General features: G+C 35.5%; 1 long non-coding RNA gene across 1 annotated transcript; it reads right to left on the bottom strand.

The window, feature by feature from the left end:
* Positions 1 to 503: 503 nt before the first annotated feature.
* LOC147500190 (uncharacterized) lies at positions 504 to 2,902 on the bottom strand. Its single transcript, XR_015194642.1, has 3 exons — positions 2,827 to 2,902; positions 1,005 to 1,070; positions 504 to 723 (listed from the first exon to the last, which is right to left on the bottom strand). It is a non-coding gene; the product is annotated as an uncharacterized LOC147500190 (long non-coding RNA).
* Positions 2,903 to 21,411: the final 18,509 nt, after the last annotated feature.

Here is a 21,411-nt window from a genome sequence, read left to right as displayed (position 1 = left end):
GGAACCTAGTAAGGCATAGGATTCCGCGAAGTGTCGAGGGCCTAAAATGAAGGTGGATTAAGGAAAGAGGCGGGGAGGAACCACAATGGCGAGAACACGATGCCTAGGGAGGCGGTTGGACAAAGGGGCGGGGCGTGGGACCACGAAAAAAGATCATGGAGAGCGTTTAGAAGATGGAAGCGGTTGGAGAAAGAGAGCGATTCACGGGATATAAAGAGAAGAAAGAGATAGAAAAATAGAGGAGAAAAGGTGGTGAGAAAGAGGAACAGAGAGAGAGAAAGTAAGAGAGAGAGTCTGTGATTTCAGTGGTTGTAAAATCTGATCTTACATTCTGTCACAGCCCGAATTTCTAAACAATTAAAAAAATGAATATTTGAAATATAAATATCTCAAACATCACTATATTCAATTGTCTAAAAACCCAGGCTATGACGGGGTGGATACTACACATGCCAAAACCGAAAATCCAGATCATAAAAGAATCTTAACAACAAAAATAATCTCCAAAATTCTCTTTATTACTTTATAAAAAGTCTATCTTCCGTCCCAATAAAACATCAAACCACTCTAAGAATAACAAGTCTTCAACATCGTATTTTTCATGTCATATGAAAAGAAAACTACGTTATTACATACTTCCAAAAGATCAGACTTAATAAAATAAACTCCCGGACTGCTCCAAATCAAATCCAAATCAAACACCACGGTTCCACTGCCTTCCACCTATGTTTCCAAGAACACACCCACGTTGCCAAAACAAATCAAACATGGGTCAGCAAAATGGAAATTGGGTGGTATGAGTAGACTAACCACATAAAACCATTATCATACTTTAATTATTCAAACAATCACTTTATATTATCCCATAACTTAATCATTCACAGCTTGGAAGACAGATAGTTCCGTCATCTCAACCGGCATAATTTCTTCCCAAGCAAGACTTCCATTATATAACTCATTATAATAACTCGTTTTAATATCTAAACCATTGAATTAAAACTTACCGATATCCACTGCTGTATAAGGGTAGGACCGCGTCCCTGCACAAAATGTTATGAAGTCCTACCCTCCTGCAAAAGAAAGTTATAACTTCTATATAACATATGTAGATATTATATTAGGTATTCAAAAGTAAACCAAAACACTCGCATAATCAAAGAATACAACTAACCCTTGAAGTTACCTTAGTTCCTCTCTAGGGCAGTCCAAACAATCTGGTCATTCATGGCACATTCAATGAATACCCGGGTCATTCATGGTACATTCAATGAATACCCATATATAATGCTAACGGGTCATTTATGGCACATTCAATAAATCCATACCTAACATATGACATCAACAGTCATAAAACTCAATTCCAAAACTTGAGGCGTGGAGAGTTCTAAAAGAGTGCGGTAAATTGTTTACGCATTATTGAAATTTATTACATATATTATTTTAGAGAACGAAGGAGTATCTTGATTCATGTATTTGGTTTACGCGTTATTAATTAGATTAATGTCTAAGTGTCATAACGTTGCATATCATAAAAACTGAAATATCACATAATAGTTAATACACATACACACGTATATCTAACGGTCTTAGTCTAAAGCCAAACATGCTAATAGCCCTAAACCTATCCTAATAACCCAAATCATAATCCGAGTTAAAAGGTCAAATTGGATTAACTGGTCAAAATCAACCCTAGTCAAAAGTCAACTCTGGTCAAAGTCAAAGTCAAAGTCGACCTGCCAAGGGTCAACATCAGTCAACCAACCCCAAACTCCTTTAACCCAAAAGCCCAAAGCCCTTCCCAAAGTTTAAACTTAAGGCCAAAATGAAAATATCCAAAAACACTCAAGCCCACTTGCCTGATTCGGCCCAAGCCCAATATAAACTTACTGTTCATAAATTATAACCTGACCCACTTGGATTTATAAAACCAGCCCACAAAATAACTTAAAACCGGCCCAACTCAAAACTAAAACTTGGCCTAAAACCCAAAATTGAAACCGGCCCAAGGCCCAACCGAAATTCACTGTTCATCTTCTCCAGTGACTCCTCTCCACCAATCGGCCACTACTAATCCACCACTTCGACCACCTCCATCATCCTATCGGTTTTGACCCCATGAAAAACCAAACAACTTTAATGAAAGCAAAATCTTCAAATCATTAGATCAACTATCCTCATCCAAACTAGATGCGGATTAAGCCCTCCATTAAAGCTTGTTCAAAGCTTCAAGCTTTAACAAATGCCCAAACAACCATCAACAACCCATAACCAAACAACAAAAACCTCACAACAAAAATCAAAACAAAACAAAGTTAAACAACAACAAAAACGAAACGGTTCGGTTCTTGCTTGAACGCCATTAATGGCTGTTCAAGCTTCACATCACTTCCCCTCATCTTAAACAACCACCTCTACTTCACCACGCCCAGTCCACAACTCCACAGTTCATCCATCCAACCCAACAGTCTAACATTCAATAAAAAAAACAAACAAAACAAACCATTCTGACACAACAAAACTGGGGACGATTTGGTTATGGCGGTGACGCCATTAACAACCCACGTCAAGTATTCGACAGTTTAAGTTTAGAGTTCAAAACCACAACTAAAAGAGTCTCCACGAACACAAGTCGAAATCTTGTTGTGGGGCTTACCATTAATGCGGCTTGTTTCAAGCTTGAACGGTTTTAACGACAAGATATCACGCGGATTGATTCTACAGTTCTATATCAAATTTTATAGTTTTAACAACACTACCTATTTCAACCGAAAAGAAATCGACAGTAACGAGGATTTAATAAAATAAATCCATAAAATATCTACTCACCTGCAGCGCTCTCCGATTATCAGCCAGCTACAAGAAAAAACTTCCTTTTCTTCTTTCATAAAAATCCCTTTTTCTAACAAGGACAACCCTTATCTATTACTTACGGGACTTTTATCCTTAACTGATAGTTATCATCTATCCATTATCTATTTTCATTATTATTATTATTTATTATTATTATTATTATTATTATTATTTTATACTAGGAAAACAAAAGAAAAAGCCGGGGTGTTATAGTTGCCGAGTGGTATCTCTTTGTTCTTGATTCTCGTCAAAACTTGCTGGTTTTTCTTGTGAAGTCATGTGATTTGTTGCTTAGCTCGGTCTTAATTAATTACTAAAACAGACTATCAAAATGCGAAAGATGTGAGGAGTATAGTGTAGAAAGTTGTATTTTGCTTTCCATGTATAGAGCGCGACCTGCGCCTCAGGCTTTCGTGATGTTCAGTAGCTAGAGCGCGACCCGCGTTCTTCTCCAGTACAAACAGAGCGCAACCCGCGCCCCGTGTTTCTCAAGCCACCAAATTGTTTTGTTTCTTATTTTGTAAACTCTATATAAACAATTGTAATCTCTTTAGAATTCAATCAAGTAAATATACACTGAATTGAATTAAATCCTCTAGTTCTACATGGTATCAGAGCCAAACCATTGAAATCCGCTGCGTATTACAACCATTAATCAAACCATCCTTGAATCTCTCAAACCCAAATTTTTTCCAAAACCTAAACCTAAAACCCAAATTTTTGTTTTTTTTTCTGCAATGGCTGGATCTGACAACAATTCTACCAACGTCATTCATCACCACTACACCACACAAGATGACTCCGCGTTCCCAAAATCTATTTCATTAGATGAGTCCAACTATATCATATGGGCTCCTCTCATGCGGATGCGTATTGGAACATGGGGTAAGATTGGTTTGTTTACTAGCGCAAAGGTTGAACCGGATATGAATTCGACCGAATATGAAGGTTGGGCAATAGATAATGAAAAGGTGAAAAGTTGGCTTATTGATTCTATAGAGATTTCTTTTATGAATCGATATATTCGTCTTCCTACTGCAAAAGACAATTAGGAGGCTATGGAGAAGAGCTTCTATGATGACTCTGATGAAACTCGAATTTTTGAATTAAATACGAAGTGCTTTGAAGCAAAGCAGAATGGGAGACATATTCCTTCCTATTACAATGAATTGGTGGCCATGTTCCAGGAGATTGATCAAAGGGTGACCTCCCAGAATAACAATGTTGCAGTTGTAGTCTAGGACACGTCAACAATGTCCAGATTGCGGGTTCATATATTTTTGCGTGGACTCGATTCGAGTATGATCAGGTGCGTGGAGATATTCTTCGCAAGGACCCTAAATTTTCCTTGGAGCAAAGTTATGCTTACATTCGCAAGGTGCAATCAAATAAACAAGCTATGGGGCACTTTGTATCAACTGAATCATCTATCTTGGCTATTCATAGCAAGACAATTACTCCACCCGGTTTCTCTGGTTCTTCACGCAACCCTAAAGGTAAATCCAATCCTTATGCAGATAAAAAGTGCAGTGTTTGTGGAGAATTGGGGTCATAGCAAGGAGAGATGTTATGAAGTGATTGGATATTCTGATTGGTGGGACTTCGCAAAGAGGCCACGAAAGAATATAAGCAAGGCTGCTATTGTTAATGCTGTGCATGGACATCCAGACCATGCTTCGGCTAATATAACTCAATCAACTATGAATGGTAAGATTATTTCGAATAATACATGGATAATTGATTCGGGTGCATCTGACCATATGACAAATGACCCTAGCCTTGTGGAAAGTCTTAGAGCATCATCTCAAACCGCTGTTTCTACTGCAGATGGCACTCCAACTCCGGTTAGCGGAGAAAGTTCTATTGTGTTATCTACAACCCTCACTCTTGAATCTGTCTTAGTTGTTTCATCCCTTGCTTATAACCTATTGTCTGTTTGTCAAATCATTCTAGCACTTACATGTACTGTGACGTTCTATCCATCCTTCTGTGTTTTTTAGGACATTCTGACTTGACAAGTCCTTGGTTATGGTGTTAAAAGGGGGAAACTTTACTATTTGGATTTGACAGAAACTGGAGAGAAACAGAAGAATTCTCTGGGGCAAGCTAATCAGGTCAATAGGGTCGAGAATGCAAAATAAGTTGTATGGTTATGGCATCGTAGGTTAGGTCATCTTTCGTTTAGTTATCTTAAGAGGTTGCAACCTCAGTTATTTTCAGTTGTTAGTGATTCTGAGTTTCATTGTGACATTTGTGAACTGGCCAAGAGCCACCGAATTTCATATTCACCAAGTTTTAATAGATGTCCTGTTCCTTTTATGAAAATTCACTCTGATGTTTAGGGTCTTGCTAAAATTTCTTCTTTTTTTAGAGTTCGCTATTATGTGACTTTTATTGATGATTGCACTCGCATGACTTGGGTGTAATTACTAAAAAACAAAAGTGATGTATATGAGATGTTTACTGGGTTTTATAAAATGGTGGCGACACAGTATCAATAATCTATTAGGGTTTTTCAGTCTGATAATGGTGGCAAATTTATGAATGGCCTCATGTCTGAATTTTGCCAGTCAATTGGAATTCGTCATCAAACCTCCAATTCTGATACCCCCCAACAAAATGGTTTAGCAGAACGGAAGAACAGGCAGTTGTTGGAAGTTGTTAGTGCTTCCTTATTTGGCATGAATGTACTTCGATCCTATTAGGGTGAAGCAGTGAAATCAGCAGCTTATGTTATAAACCGTACTCCCTCACGGGTAATTGAGTTCCAGAATCCTTATAAGAAAATTCAGGTGTTTGGATGTACAGCTTATGTCTATATCCCACAACTATAACGAAGTAAACTTGATCCTCGTGCGAAAAAGTGTATTTTTGTGGGTTATGTCGAGTTTCAGAAAGGGTATAGGTGTTATGATCCAATTACTGACAAGATGCATATATCTCTTGATGTCTCATTCAATGAATCTGACCCGTATTACTCAGGGGGAGTTTCCCAGTCTGCCCTTCAGGGGGAGAGTGCCGGTGAAGGGAATCATGATGTCTTTGGGGAATTGGAACACTTGGAGGAACGATTTAAAGTTCCTGAAGCAGAAATTGATTCTGTAATAGTAAAGACAGAAGTACATGATTCGGATGTATCTGAAACTGTTGTACAAGACATTTCCCCTTCTACATCAATAACTGAAGATCTTGATCAGAATGATCCACCTCAGGTACCTCCTATAACCGTTAATGAATCTGTTGGATTAGAAAGTCTTGAACCTAGACAATCACAAAGAACTAGTAAGGGAGTTCCTAAGAAACAATATGAACCAGACATCAAAGCCACTACCAAATACCCTATAGCTAACTATATGTCTAACCATAGCCTTTCTGAGTCACATGTACTTGTCATAAATCAATTATCTACTGTAGCTATTCTTAGTAACGTGCACGATGCTTTGAAATATCCAAAATGGAAGAAAACAATGAATGAAGAATTGGAAGCCCTTTAAAAGAATGTAACATGGGAGGTAGTTGATATGCCTGTTGGAATGAAGACTGTTGGATGTCGTTGGGTGTTTACTGTGAAGCTTAATGCAGATGGAACTATTAATAGATATAAAGGCGAGATTGGTTGCCAAGGGATACACAATAGTTATGGAATTGATTATGAGGAGACTTTTCGCTTTGTGGCGAAAATCAATATGGTCCGAATTTTAATTTCGCTTACAGCAAATAAAGATTGGCCCTTGAACCAACTTGATGTGAAGAATGCATTCCTAAATGGGAATTTGGAGGAAGAAGTATACATGGATATGCCTCCAGGTGTGAAGAACCATCCCAAAGATGTTGGGAATGTGTGTAAACTGAAGAAGGCTTTGTATGGCCTGAAACAGTCTCCAAGAGTTTGGTTTGGAAGACTTACATAGTCAATGAGAATTTTTGGGTACAAACAGAGCAATTCTGACCATACCTTGTTTATCAAACACAAGGATGGTAAGATTACAGCTCTAATTGTGTATGTTGATGACATGATCATTACAGGGGATGATCCGAAGGAAATAAATGAATTGCAGAAGTATTTGTCGAAAGAATTTGAAATGAAGGATCTAGGACAACTGAAGTATTTTCTGGGTATTTGAAGTTGCAAGGTTTAAAAAGGGGATTTCACTCTCATAGAGGAAGTATGTCCTCGATTTGCTTGCTGAAACAGGAATGTTGGATTGCAAACCAATAGAGACACCCATTGAGATGAATCATGGACTCGCCATTCATCCTGATCAAGTTCCTACTGATAAAAGAAGATATCAGCGTCTTGTAGGAATGTTAATTTATCTCTCTCATAGTAGACATGATATTGCTTATGGTGTGAGTGTGGTTAGTCAGTTTATGTATTGTCCTAGTGAAGAACATATGGATGCAGTCTCTCGTATCTTGAAGTATTTGAAGAAGGCACCTGGCAGAGGTTTACTGTTTGGAAAGTCTGATGTATTGGATATTGTCGGATACACAGATGCAGATTGGGCTGGTGATAAAATTGATAGACGTTCTACATCAGGATATTTCACTTTTGTCGGTGGAAATATTGTAACTTGGCATAGTAAGAAGCAAAAAGTTGTTGCGGATCGAAAGTACATGAATTTAGAGTCCGGTACAGGGAGTATATGTGAATTGTTATGGATCCGTACTGTCTTGATGGAATTAGGATTCGAGCTTCAAAAGCCTATGGATTTACATTGTGATAATCAAGCCGCTATTCAAATTGCACATAACCTAGTTCAACATGATCGAACAAAGCATGTGGAGGTTGATCGTCATTTTATTAAAGAAAATCTTGACAGGAAGGTTATTCGTTTTCCATTCGTAACCTCAGAGGAGCAATTAGCTGATGTTCTTACCAAAGGTGTATCCCACAAGGTGTTTGACAGCTCAATTGACAAGTTGGGCATGATTGACATCTATGCACCAACTTGAGGGGGAGTGTAGAAAGCTGTATTTTGCTTTTCATGTATAGAGCGTGACATGTGCTTAGATATAGTGTGTATAGAGCGCGACCTGCGCCTCAGGCTTTCGTGATGTCCAGTAGCTAGAGCGCGACCCGCGCCCCGTGTTTCTCAAGCCACCGAATTGTTTTGTTTCTTATTTGTAAACTCTATATAAACAATTGTAATCTCTTTAGAATTCAATTAAGTAAATATACATTGAATTGAATTGAATCATCTGGTTCTACATATAGAACCCCAGGCCATGTCTTACCAAAACAAGATGCTTTGTCAAGTAAATGTGTTTTATTATATTCATCAAAATATTTTCTAAACTTTGGTATTAAAATGTCTAAACTTTGGAGGTAATCACGATATAACAAATTTGTTAGTAGTCCCTATTACAAAGATATATTCACTTGATTTGTACTACGAACTCAACTACTTGATTTGATTTAGTAGAACATTTCTGGGAAGATGGAGAAGCTCTTATCTAACCTGTTGAACATCCAATCCTTGCCGGAATCTTACATTTGACCACCTTGTAAAGGAGCATTTTAGTTCTACCTTATAAGAAATGTGATAAACAAATTTGTTAGTAGTCCAATGGGTTTGTGGAAAACTAGGAAAGAACCGGGAAGATTCTTTGTTGAACATCCAATCCTTGCCGGAATCTTACATTTGACCACCTTGTAAAGGAGCATTTTAGTTCTACCTTACAAATGTGATAAGAGAAGGGATCTTCTCTAACTATCTATCTATCTCTCACTTCTGGGGGGAGAGTAGAATCATGTCTGTCGTAGTTCATGTAGGGGGTATTTATAGCTTGTGAACGTGGAGATCTATCTAACACGTGTACTGACAAACACAAATGTATGGTTGAGATTGAAAAAGAGTGTTAGAATGGTGTTGGTAGGAATTCTGCAATGATGGGGAGTGGTTACAATGGTTCGTAATTTGCGGTAAGGGAATGTGTAAGTACAGCTTTGGCAATGATTGCTTCCAGAAGATAGGCTGTGACACGAGATAGAACGCTCTGTGTGAGGATGTGCAAGTTGATCTGTTATGGAGCGATCCCGTAGCTTGGGTGTGTGAGCTAATGATGTAGGTCGCTCTGAAGGCAGTTCGGGGAATGAGGACAGAGGTCGGTGTGGTATTTCCACTATGCTGGACACTTGCTTAATATTACTGAATTAGAATATCACTCCCTCACACACTTGAAAAACGACCAAACATAGTTCCCAAGTATACTACCGTTCCGGTGATCGATCTAGGAAAAGTTGGTCGAGACCGCAAGGCTATAGTCCACGAAATTATAAATGCTGCGCTAGCACGAAATTTGGCTTCTTCCAGGTTCAATACACTCTTACTATTATTTTCTTTTGTAAAATAATTTCACATGAAGATTTTTCTAAAAAAAAATGAAATTGCTAGTTATTCCAATATGTGATAAATCATGGAGTCCCTTTGAGATGCCCATTGAGGACAGGATGCCAATGTTCTCTGAGGACCCCAAACAAGTTTCTAGGCTCTATAGTAGTATTGATTATGACAATGAAGAAACACATTACTGGAGGGATGTTCTTAGGCATCCTTGCAATCCTGTGGAGAGTTTCAAGCATTTGTGGCCTTCAAAACCAGCTAGGTACAGGGATCTTCTTAATATACTCTATCTAACTCACTTAACCCAGTACCAATTCAAGTTGTAGCTTGTGTTTATTTATTTACTCTGTAAATTTGTAAACTTTTCCTAGTTGAATCCAACTAGACCTCGAGAGAGTAGAAGCGAGGTAGGTGTTTCGACCACCAAAAGCCTATAAATTAAATACGAAAATCTACTAAATTTTTTTTGTCGTATGATATTGCATAAGGGTGTAATATCGAACTTTGTACTTATTCAAATCTTTTTGGTATTTGATTTTACTTAGAAAAGCTGCGGCGACATATTCAATGGTAATAAGGGACTTAGGTTTGCTGCTATTGGAGCTAATAGCTGAAGGATTGGGCGTCGGATCAAGTTATTTCGAAGAGGAGCTAAACAAAATCCAATTGTTGGCAATCAATCATTATCCACCATGCCCTGATCCGAGTTTAACACTCGGTTTACCAAAGCATAGTGACCCAAATCTACTCACTCTACTTTTTCAAGGGGACGTCTCTAGACTTCAAGTGCTAAATGAAGGAGAATGGGTTGCTGTGGAACCTCTTCCTAGTGCATTTACCATAAACTTATGCCACCTATTACAGGTAAATTTCTAATACACTAATGACCATAAGAATATCTAAGTATTTATGAGCACAAGTTATACATGTGATGCGGAATAAAAAGAGATTTAGAAAAAAAAGATGCAAAGATCTTCAAAAGGGGGAATAGATTTAAGGAGGAAGAAGGTTGAATAGAAGAATGGTAGAAGTTGAGAGAGAAAAGTATAATAGGTTTTGGAGATTTAATAATTTGATAATTGAATGAATGAATGAACTAAACTACAATGGATGCGGCCTCCTTATATATAGATAAGTCATACTTAATAACCAAAAAACCTAAACTTCTATATCTAACCTACACTTCTAAAACTAATTAAACTCTAAATAGAAAATACTAAATATTCCAAATTTCTAATAAATAATAATTCTACTTTGAAAATAATAATCTTAGCACAAAAGAAGAAATTATGGTTAGAAAGAGGGGCTAATAATCTTGCATCATTCTTCCATTCTTTTGAAAAACTCAACCTCTCGAGTTGATGATAAGAAAAAAAAAAACATTGTTTTATCAAAAATAATATTTTCACAATCTTTCCAATGCTTCTTTCGATTTATTGGGTGAAATTTCCGTAGTATTTTGTTTGAAGTAAATATATGTCCAAAAGAAGCTTCAAACAAACTTTCAACGAATTTCTTTCGACGATACTTGTTACGATATTTCTTGCGCTTCTTCAAATAACATGTAACCATTAGAGAAGAGAACAACGCAAATGGATCTTAATAAGATGGAAAGATAAAAGTTGGTGTGCACTCCCCTTCTTGAAAAAACTCTATCTTTTGAAAAATCTCACCTTTTTGTCTAATTAATAGACTTTGAAAGTTGGAATGTTCATAAACAATATGTAGAGTATTCTTTGTAGCTTGTGGAGAACCAACATAAAAAACAACATCTTCTTCGTTCATATTTTCAACTATTTGAAGAGTATAGATTGGTGTTGGTTGAGGTATAATTGGAGTGGTGAGGAAAATTTTCGGTGAGGATATAGGAATAAGGGTCTTATGGATTATTGCAGAGGTGCTAGGGTTTGTAAATGTGGTGGTGTTAGGGTTTGTAAAAGCTATAGTATGAGGGAATGCTTCTTTGAACATATTCATGAGTCTCGTCTCCAAAGCTTCAAGCTTTGAATCAATGTTCAATTCTAACTTAAGTTTGTTGATAGCGTCATCGATAGTGTCTACTAGTTCTTTCTTCGTAACATATTCAGCCATTGAGAGAGAAAAAAAAATTGGTGGTTTGCCGAAGTGGTGGTAGTGGTAATGGATCGTTTTCTAGATCAGAATCTAAAAAGTAGGGCTCTTGGTACCAATTGATGCAGAATAAAAAGAGATTTAGAATAAAAAATGCAGAGATCTTCAAAAAGGGAATAGATTTAAGGAGGAAGAAGATTTGATATATATATAAGGAGAAGGGGAATGTTGTGGTTGTGAATAATTGTAGGATTTAGGCTGGTAAGGTCTAGAATAATTGTTGCTATTGTAAGAAGAACGGTTGGTTTGGGAAGAAGAACTCAAAGTAGCTTCATTTTTTATTGTCGTCTGTAGTACGAACAGGAGTAACCGGCTGATTTTTAACAATCCGATTGAGACCATTAAGAAAACGAGATACCAATTGTGATTCTGTCTCAGTAACTTGATTGCGAGTAAGAAGATCATAGAACTCTGTCATATACTCTTCAATGCAGCGTGCTCCTTGGCGACAATTTTGTAATTTAGTAAACAACTGTTGTTTATAATCCTCAAGCAAAAATTTCTTGCGAAGAATTCTTTTCATCCTATACCACTTCAAAATCTCAGGTTGACCTTTATGACGTCTTTCTTCTTTAAAACTAAGCCAATAAGCAGCAACAACTCCTTTTAACTTATAAGCAACCATCTTAGCTTGCTTATCTTCTAGTATTTCCATAAAATCAAAGAAATAATCGACTTCATATTCTCAATCTAGAAATTCTTCAATTTTAAAATTACTTGAAAAATTAGGGAGGTCGGCCCTGAGTTTGTACTCTGGAATAACGCCATAGTTCACTCAGTTGAGACGTTTTTCATCTTCATAACGACGATCAGTATCACCTTCAATATCATCTTCTTCAACTCCAAAAACATTATCATCATTATCATCATTATCATCATCTTCATCAAAAGATTGTTTTTGGTTTGTGGGAAAAGATGTGGTTTTGGGTGGGTTATTTAGAAACTCTGATTTTTTTTTTAGAATTTTTTTGGCTATTGGATGTGGTAATAATGGATCTTGTGTTTTGGGGGCATCTTTAGGGTTGGGGGGAAGATCTTTGTTTGAGGATTCAGTGATTGGTTTAACTACTATAGCTCTGATACCAATTGATGTGGAATAAAAAGATATTTAGAAAAAAAGATGCAGAGATCTTCAAAAGGGGGAATAGATTTAAGAATGAAGAAGATTGAATAGAAGAATTGTAGAAATTGGGAGAGAAAAGTATAATAGGTTTTGAAGATTTGAAGATTTGATAATTGATAATTGAATGAATGAACTAAACTACAATGACCTCCTTCTATAGATAAGTCATACTTGATAACAAATAAATAAACCTAAACTTCTATATATAACCTACACTTCTAAAGCTAATTAACCTCTAAATAGAAAATACTAAATATTCCAAATTCCTAATAAATAATAATTCTACTTTGAAAATAATAATCTTAGCATAAAAAAGGGAATTATGGTTAATTAGAAAGAGGGGATAATAATCCTACATCGACATATAGGCGGCACTAATCTTTTACAATTCCTCTAATGTCCTCGTAACATTATTTTCAAAAGGTGTGATCAATTTTTCCGGTGTGGCCTACTACCAAAAAATGTCAAAATTTGAGCTAGATAGAATGATATACATGTCAAAATGTCAAAAAATGTCAACTAAAAGAATACACAGGAAGAAGTGAGACTAAAGTTTAACATCACTAGCTAGATATAATGATATATATCTTAAATGCCAATTACAAACTTGTATTATCCATGTATCTCCAATGTAGATTATCAACAATGGGAAGCTAAAGAGTGTTGAACATCGAGTTGTGACTAATTCAAAGGTTGCTCGAACATCAATTACAATTTTCATTTACCCTAGCCTTCAATGGATTGCACCATACAACCCGTAGAAGAACTTGTTGATGAATTAAATCCACCAAAATACAGAGTTTTCAAATTCCCAGAGTTTCTTCAAGTGTATGTTTCGTTGACTACTGATTCAGAACACGTTCTGAAGCAATTTCAACGTGAATGTTGGGAATAATAAGTCTTTTTGGCGTTAAATGTTGTATCCTATCAACATTTTCTATTAGACCATTTTCTGCTCTAGGCATTGTTAGTGCTGGTTTGTTGCACGAAAATGTATTGCAGTTCTCCCTTTGCTTGATTAGCTACTTTGGCTAAACCAATAACTTGCTTTTGTAGTTGCCTTTCAATATTTCGTTCATGAAAAGTTCTTATTGTTAAACTGGGAGTGACTCTTAGGGACATATCGGGGGAAAATAACTTTCATAACCATTTTTTTTTAATCACTCATAAGGACAGGGTAGATGAAAGGTCAAGTATACCCTTGACGCGAAATTAAAAATGGCTTGAGTAGATGAAAGTTCAAGTATATCCATGGCACGAAATAATAAAGGTTCTGGCCCAACTGAAACGACCTGATGTATATAGTATGAACAATGATTGTTCATATCCATGTCCGTACCTTAACATGAACTATGAATAATCACTGTTTATATGAATCAGTAAGAACACCTATTGGAATATGAACAGTAATTGTTCATTTGTTCATAGCTATTTGGGTTGTTCATACCTCAACATGAGCTATGAATACCTATTATTCCCACCTTAACATGAGCTATGAACAATATACCTATTTGGGATATAAACAATCACTGTTCATACCTCAACATAATGTATGATCAGTAATAACATATATTGGAGTATGAACAATCATTGTTTATACCTCAACATGAGCTATGAACAATCATTGTTCATATATTAATATATTATACGAGGTACGTTCACCTATTTGGGTGTGAACAATCATTGTTCATATATCAACATAAGGTATGAACACTCATTGTTCATAGCAAAACGACAGAAAGGGTAAAATCAGAAAATATTTATTTCAAATCTGGGTTATTTGTCCTTATGGGTTATTTTCACCCAAAAATTGGTTCTCCGGGTTATTTTCACCTGAAAATTGTCCTTGTAAGAATGTAAGTGATTTAAAAAAAATGATGGTTTTGAGAGTGATTTGCACCCGAAAATGGGCTTTGGGACCAATTTTTGGTACAAATATGAACAACTAGCGGGCCGGTGTAAAATTGAAGCCCGTAGCTCTCCAATATGGAACCAATTTGGTGCAAGCCTGGCCCTATCGTATCATGAAGTTGGGTCGAACAGCCTCCAAAGCCCAGTCCGATAGTTTTTCCTAAATAGTAAAGATTTTCAACAGGGAAAAGAACTCGAGTTTAACGTAAGCCACCACCAAATCCCTACTAGTTCAAGTAAGTGAAGTAACTGCAAGTAAATGAAGGAATTTTTAAAAGAAGGCAACAATTTACAGACTTTTTCTTTGCATGATTCTTGACCCATCCCTACATAACCATCACAAAATTCTGTTAATTGGGGGTTGGACCGTTGGAGCATCTATCTTTGCATTTACATATTTGTGGGAATGAGCTTAATTAGTCTTTGTTTTTGTTTGAAGGTTAAGATAGGGTTAGGCAGACCTCACCAGATTTTATTGAGCATTCGATGTGTTCTTGTGTACAACCTATTTAGTTTCTCCTTTGTTACAATATTGTTCATATCAATCCCCAGAGGAGGTACAAAGTACACTACACTTACATCAAAAGAAGTAGATAGGGAAACTAATAAGTGATTAGCAACTCTATTGGTTTCTCTAAACACATCACAAAATGAGATAGACTCAAAAGAAGCACTAAAATCCTGTATCACTCTAACCAAATTCAGACAATACCAAGCTTAGTCTTGGTTGTTATGCTGAATAATTGCGTTTCTAGTGATGGCAAAAACATCATCAAACATAAAACTGAATTTCTTTAAGTTGGGAGACTCAGGGGTTGTTTGTTTTTTTGGTTTTTCAGTATTCAGAGCCACTAAAACTTAGCGTTCAATGGCCATGTCGAGAGTTGTTTGTTTTTCCAAGAATCTTCAGCGTGAAAAAATTTGTCTTCAGCGTTTCGCGATAAAACACCTCCTGAATGCTGAATTTGTTTCTTGTTGAAATATATGACCAACAATGCCCTTCATCTACCCAAACTCGATTTATAGTTTTTCAAATCAATTGAGAGAAATCAGAGAGGGGAAGAGATAGAGGAGTTCTCTAATAGCCAGAAAGAGATAAATCAAGAAAGAGTTGTCGTTGAAAGTCGAAACCGATAAAACAAAAAGGAAAGATGAAACTGATTTGGGTTGAAGACGATATCATAATGGGTTTGATCTAGTGGTACTAATGACTTTAAAATCAAAACCAAAATGAAACCAAACTAAATTAAAACCCAAAAAATGAAATTAAAACCAAAAACTTATTTATCGCCACGAGAATTAGTGGAGGTGGAGCTGGAGAACGAATATTAAATCTGAGAAAGATAGAAACAAAAAAAAACAGTGAAAAAATATGAGACAGAGAGATTGAGAGAAAGATAGATTGAGAGAAAGAGAGAAAGATAGATTGAGAGAAAGAGAGAAAGAGAGAAGAGAGATAAAAGATGAGAGATGAGAGCGAGAGAGAATACCTGAGAAGAGAGTGAGTTGATGAGAGACAGCAGTGAGAAAGAGAGAAGAGAGATCGAGAGGGAGAGTTGTTTCTATTTTCCCTACCATAGTGGGAAAATACTGGGTGACTAATCCAACTTTGGGGAGAGGTGTTTTCTATTTTCCCACTTCTAGTGGAAAATTTTTATATTTCGGCTAATTTTAAATAGTATTTGCCAGTGCCCTTAAATACATCCAAACACTGGCAAATGGTGCTTCTAGTGGGAAAATACAATTAGCCACCCCCATTTGCCAGTTAACAAACACACCCTAAGATGTTGTTTATTTTTTTTTAAATGTTTTATTTTATAAGTAATTAAATTATTGTTTAAAAAATGAATACCAAGGGTAAAATAGTCAAAATGATTTTTTTTTATTTTTATTTTTTATTTTTTATTATCATATATTATTATATGCAATGTTTTAGATATCATACGGGTGTTCAAAATGTTGAACAAACAAATGAAACTTTGTCAAAAAAAATTCAGATATTTTGTTTTTATAAACAGTAAGTTTGTGTTCAAAATTGATAACATAGGTAAAATTGTCAAAATGATTTATATTTAGCATTCAGGGCCGATTATTCTGATAGAAAACAAACGTGTTTTTCAGAGTTCAGTAATGAGCCTTCAACATTCAAAAGGTGGGCTATTTAGCATTTACTATTCAGAGGCTTAAAAAAACAAACGACTCTAAGCTACCCCTTGTGCATTATTAGGTAAGGCCCAAATATAGTACCTACTACGTACACAGTACACTACACTAACTCCTTGAACCATTTTACTTTCTCTAATTCTCAGACAGTCATAACCAAGGAAGAGAGTAAATGATATAAGATAGAGATTTTGGGATATAACGGAACATGAAAGAAACGTAAATTTGCAGTTTTGATTAATGTAGATCTGTAGTGCCAGTAGGTTGCCCATGATGAATATTGAACTAACGGACATAAATCATCCATTTCAATCTCAATGTGCTAAATGGATGTCCTTAATAAAGAAAATAAAACAAAGTTGCTTAGAGGAACACCTGTAAAACACTTCAGATATGTTTTGGTTGAGGAAGAAATACTAGCACACCATTTGTGGATGTGGTTTATCTAATTATAAAGAGATTAACCCAACTCACAATACAATAATACACTGTTTTCACCATCTGACGTTGAACTTTGTTGCTTCCGTATCAGAAATCATCTTTAAACTAGACCTATATAATAACGAAAAAGATTTAGGTAGCTGTAATGGAGTTCTACTAGTATTTTCTTGTTGTTATATTTTTCCAATTTTCTTTGAGGATCGATATGCAAGTGAGGGTGGCATGCATCAACGATGCATCAGCCAACAACACAATATATATATCCACGCGTCGTTCGCATACATGAATTGTCAAGGTTAGCTTGCGTTTCTTTGGCTCTCATAAGTAGTCAATCTAATTCATCATTCATCATAGGTTTCAATATAATGCACAGATCGAACTTGCTTAATGGGAGCATTTGAACAGATCATATCCTAAGGAGATAACAGTGAGACGTTGCTGAAAGCACTGCACAAGAAATGAAATACAAGCAGAAGACACTGAATATTTCTAAGGTAAATAGTTTAAACTTATGAATCCAATACAATGTAATGGATTCGGCCTACAAAATACATGAAGCCTTTGTTACTAATAAAATTGAATTTTTTTTATACTAGGTCCAGATATCAAACAAAATTCCAATAAATAAAATTGTTACATCTTATAGATTTGTATACGTTATTTCATATCAATCCAAACCCTTAGTTTATTTAACAAAAAATTTAGAAGATAAAAATTATTGTAAAAATTGATCAAAACATTTTATGTTTTTTTTTTTTGAATAGTCTCCTCACAATTTTTTTTTAATTGAATTTTATTGATAAAAAAAACATAAATACAAAGTGAAGTAGAAACATAAAAGTGTTGTGAGGGATATCTTCACAAACATAGAGATCCAAGACAAGACACTATAAATACATGAGGAAGCCTGAAAGAATAAAAAAATGTCTTACAGTACACCTTGAACACCGTAGCAGATCATGGCCAAATAACAATGTCACAAACTTGAAATTTCAATAGATTTATTTAACAAAAAGAGAGAGAGAAGAATAAGAATTCTACACCAAATTAAACAATATAAAAACCAAATAAAACAAAAGAATGATAGAGATAAAATTGAAGTGATGGCTTTAATGCCTCACATTTGATAATTTTTCATAAGGTGATGAAGAAGTTTAATTAGTTATGGAGGCGTGTCGGCTTATTTGTTAGAGAAGATGAAAACGCGAGAGAAACGAAAGAGTTTAATGCGATTTTTTAATTTCCAATTTTCTAAAATAAAAACGTTTATCTAATCGATTAAAATAAATGAAAGAACAATAGAAAGTTTTTTTTTTGCAATAAAACAATAATGGACTGTACGTGAGTTAGAATATGGCCCCTTGTACAACGGACCCTAAGCGGTTGCTTTTTTTGCTATAGGGTAGAACCGCCTACTATACATATAATAATCAAATTACTCAAATCAGCTTGCTAGAACATGTTGGGCAAGTTGTGTCGTTTTCTTACACAATTTAGCTCCTAATAGATCATACCATTAACGTAATGGCCACTAATGCAACAAATCTATCAAAGATAACACACTTTACAAGCGAAATCCCACCACATTGGATCTCCGGATCCGATTCTCCCATCTACTTAGCTCGCCCATCTAAATTGACTTTTGGTGAGAAAGAGATGCTCAATATGACAATATCAATCACTCACTCATTGCTAAGGAGACTAAGAAAGCAAACACTTAGATTACATGTTAGTAAAAAGCATAGTCACAAATCTACTTATTATGATTTTTGCTCCCATCTTTTTCACCCCTTTTTGTTAGTGAAATAGAAAAACTGATAGCTTCACAGTTCACATTGTACCCCTTTGGTGGCTAACAACTCTTGAAAGATTAAACAAATCAAAAGGTGTAGATGAAAAAGGGAGCCTTGTAGGGGATCTAAAATGCATATTAATACGATACAGAATGGTCACTAGTTCACCTTTTTTCATGTGTGGGAGCAGCCTTAAATGAGTTTTACTCATACGGACTGCGCAGTGGATTCACTCAATGAGGTATTGAGGCCCTTCATATTATATCAGACAGAGAATGAAAGTAAGGGAAATATATGATTGTCCTTTGTCTTTTGTATTCATGATCCATCTCATTTTATTCTTTTATCCTTTATGGCAAAGTAATTTATGATTTGCATCACGATGTGAGCTTATGCATGCATAAGCAGGTTGACTTCAGTGAACGGGCTTTACCAATTTTTTACAAGTTATTTATAATTCTTAAAGTTACAAAGTTAACAAGCGACAGGACTTTCGGTAATAGATATATTAAATAGTCTATATTGTCACGGACATGATCTTGGATTTGATTTTGTTAGAAGAAAATGATGTACATACCGACGTGCTGTTAGTTCTTCTTAGATTAGAAATTTCTGCAGTTTTGAACTGGTTTTTCTGGAATATCCTAAATTGAAAATGAGAATGAATGAAATTAAAGCACATTACGGAATTGGTTTTGAATCATTGAATGCATGCATGCTATATGTCAATATTAACTAGTTTGTAATTCTTTTTCAGATACCGAATATGATCTTCGCCCACCGAGAGGCTTGGAAATAAAGAGCCACTAAGCAATGAAACAACAACTGACCAGATCAGTTAAGCACTTACATTGTTGTTGTTTCATATCAGATACTCCTTCTCCAGCCTTTTTGACTAATAAGACCTTAATAGTCTGACAATCAACAGATCCAACGGTTATAATCACTCACATGATTGATATTTGACTTTGGACATCTTCTATGTAATAATACGGTAATACCCATGATTGAATGTGCAAATGGAGATCCTGCATGTCCTGGTCATCGAAACTCACACTTAAAATATTTCTCCCTAATTAATCCCTAGCATCCGCATGCCTAAGTAAAACGAAAAGATTCAAATTCAATTAAGCACTATATTTTGCCATAAACTTTCGAAAAATCAGATTATATTAGAGCGCGTTGCTGAATCATTATTATGTCCGATCGTGTTATCATTGGTTTAGCATTTTATTCCATCTTTTTTATATTGTTCTATTCATAACTAATCAATGACTGACCCCTTTGTAGGCTAAAAGAGCCAAGACGTGATAAAACAAAAATGATTCGAACCCAATGGCAGTGTAGCCTTCTTTAAAATCACTGTTATCCCTAACTACGGCTTTAGACAACAATGTTCTGTTGGTAAGGTGCAAGAGGGTTATAAGTTATAATAACGAGTATACACATGCATTACATGGGAATATGAGTCTACAACAAGTTACATTCCCATGAATCTTGATGTTAATGTCGCGATAAGAACCGATGATGCCCTACAACGATATCAATTACTATCGCACTATGAAAAACAAGCCTGACTAGCTCAATCATCACATTTATACACCACTCAAACGATATCGATGAGTTCATAGTGCTTAAACAAATAAATTCCAGAACACATTAAAAAGGGTGTCCATAACTCCATATATATATATATATGAATGTGAATGACTGAACAAGCTAAAGACAATGTTTTTTCAGAGATGTCTATGTCAAACTTTTAGTACTAGAATCATGAAAACGAGCTCATAGTTGAAAATGAGAATAGTATATGATGGCAAGATAAGAAGCAGTTTTTGACTGAACCATTATGGTGTTTGCCATTTACAAGAGTTCACTCAAAGTTCAAATGAGTCAATGTTTTTTCAAATTTCAGTCATTAACCTGCATAAAACCCCCATCAAGTCTTCAAGCTCACACCAGCGAAAAATTCTTAATTCTCCATGGAAGAGGAAGTGGTGCTGAAAGGGTAGTTTAGTCATTGTGAGTGGTATTCTAGTAAATTTGAACTACTTATGGGGTAGTTTAACAAATGGATCATGTTCATAAAGTTGGAAAAAAGAGAGGGAGAGAAAGAAAGAGCTTTTGCATATAAATGACTTCTTCTGCATATAGAGAGTGAAATTCACACACCTAGAAACCAGTTTTTCTACGAAAATGATGCAAAAGTTTCAATCTTTGTTCAAAATAATGGCTTGGGCTTAGTTCAAATACCTCAAGTTTTCTACCATTTGTGTGTTTCTTTCTCTCTAGTGTTGGAACTTTAATGGCACTTTGATCTTTCTTTGTTAAAAAAAGAGTGCCCTTTTCAAAGCAAGTTGGATTTGACTCAAAGTTGTCCAAGATAAGTTCATTTGTTAAGTTTGTTTTCCAAATGTCTTCTGATATTAGCTAAACTAGCATCTCTTTGTAAGTTTTTTTACTCTTTGAATCCTATTGGAGTAGTGAAATTCATGAAGAAATGGTTGGGAAGAGTTGAAAGTGTGAAGCTTTGATTGAATATATAGTGAGTTTGAGTGGTTTGAAGGAGTGTAGTAGTAGTTCAATTAAGAGCTACTAGGGGGTGGGATACGGTGTGGGAAAGGTCGATGGATGTATTGTTATTACCGACTAG

This window comes from Coptis chinensis, chromosome 5 (assembly GCF_015680905.1).
Source record: "Coptis chinensis isolate HL-2020 chromosome 5, ASM1568090v1, whole genome shotgun sequence".
NCBI classification, from domain to species: Eukaryota; Viridiplantae; Streptophyta; class Magnoliopsida; order Ranunculales; family Ranunculaceae; genus Coptis; species Coptis chinensis.
The sequence above is the reverse complement of the archived record's forward strand: the minus strand, read 5'-3'. Positions and strand labels throughout refer to the sequence as shown.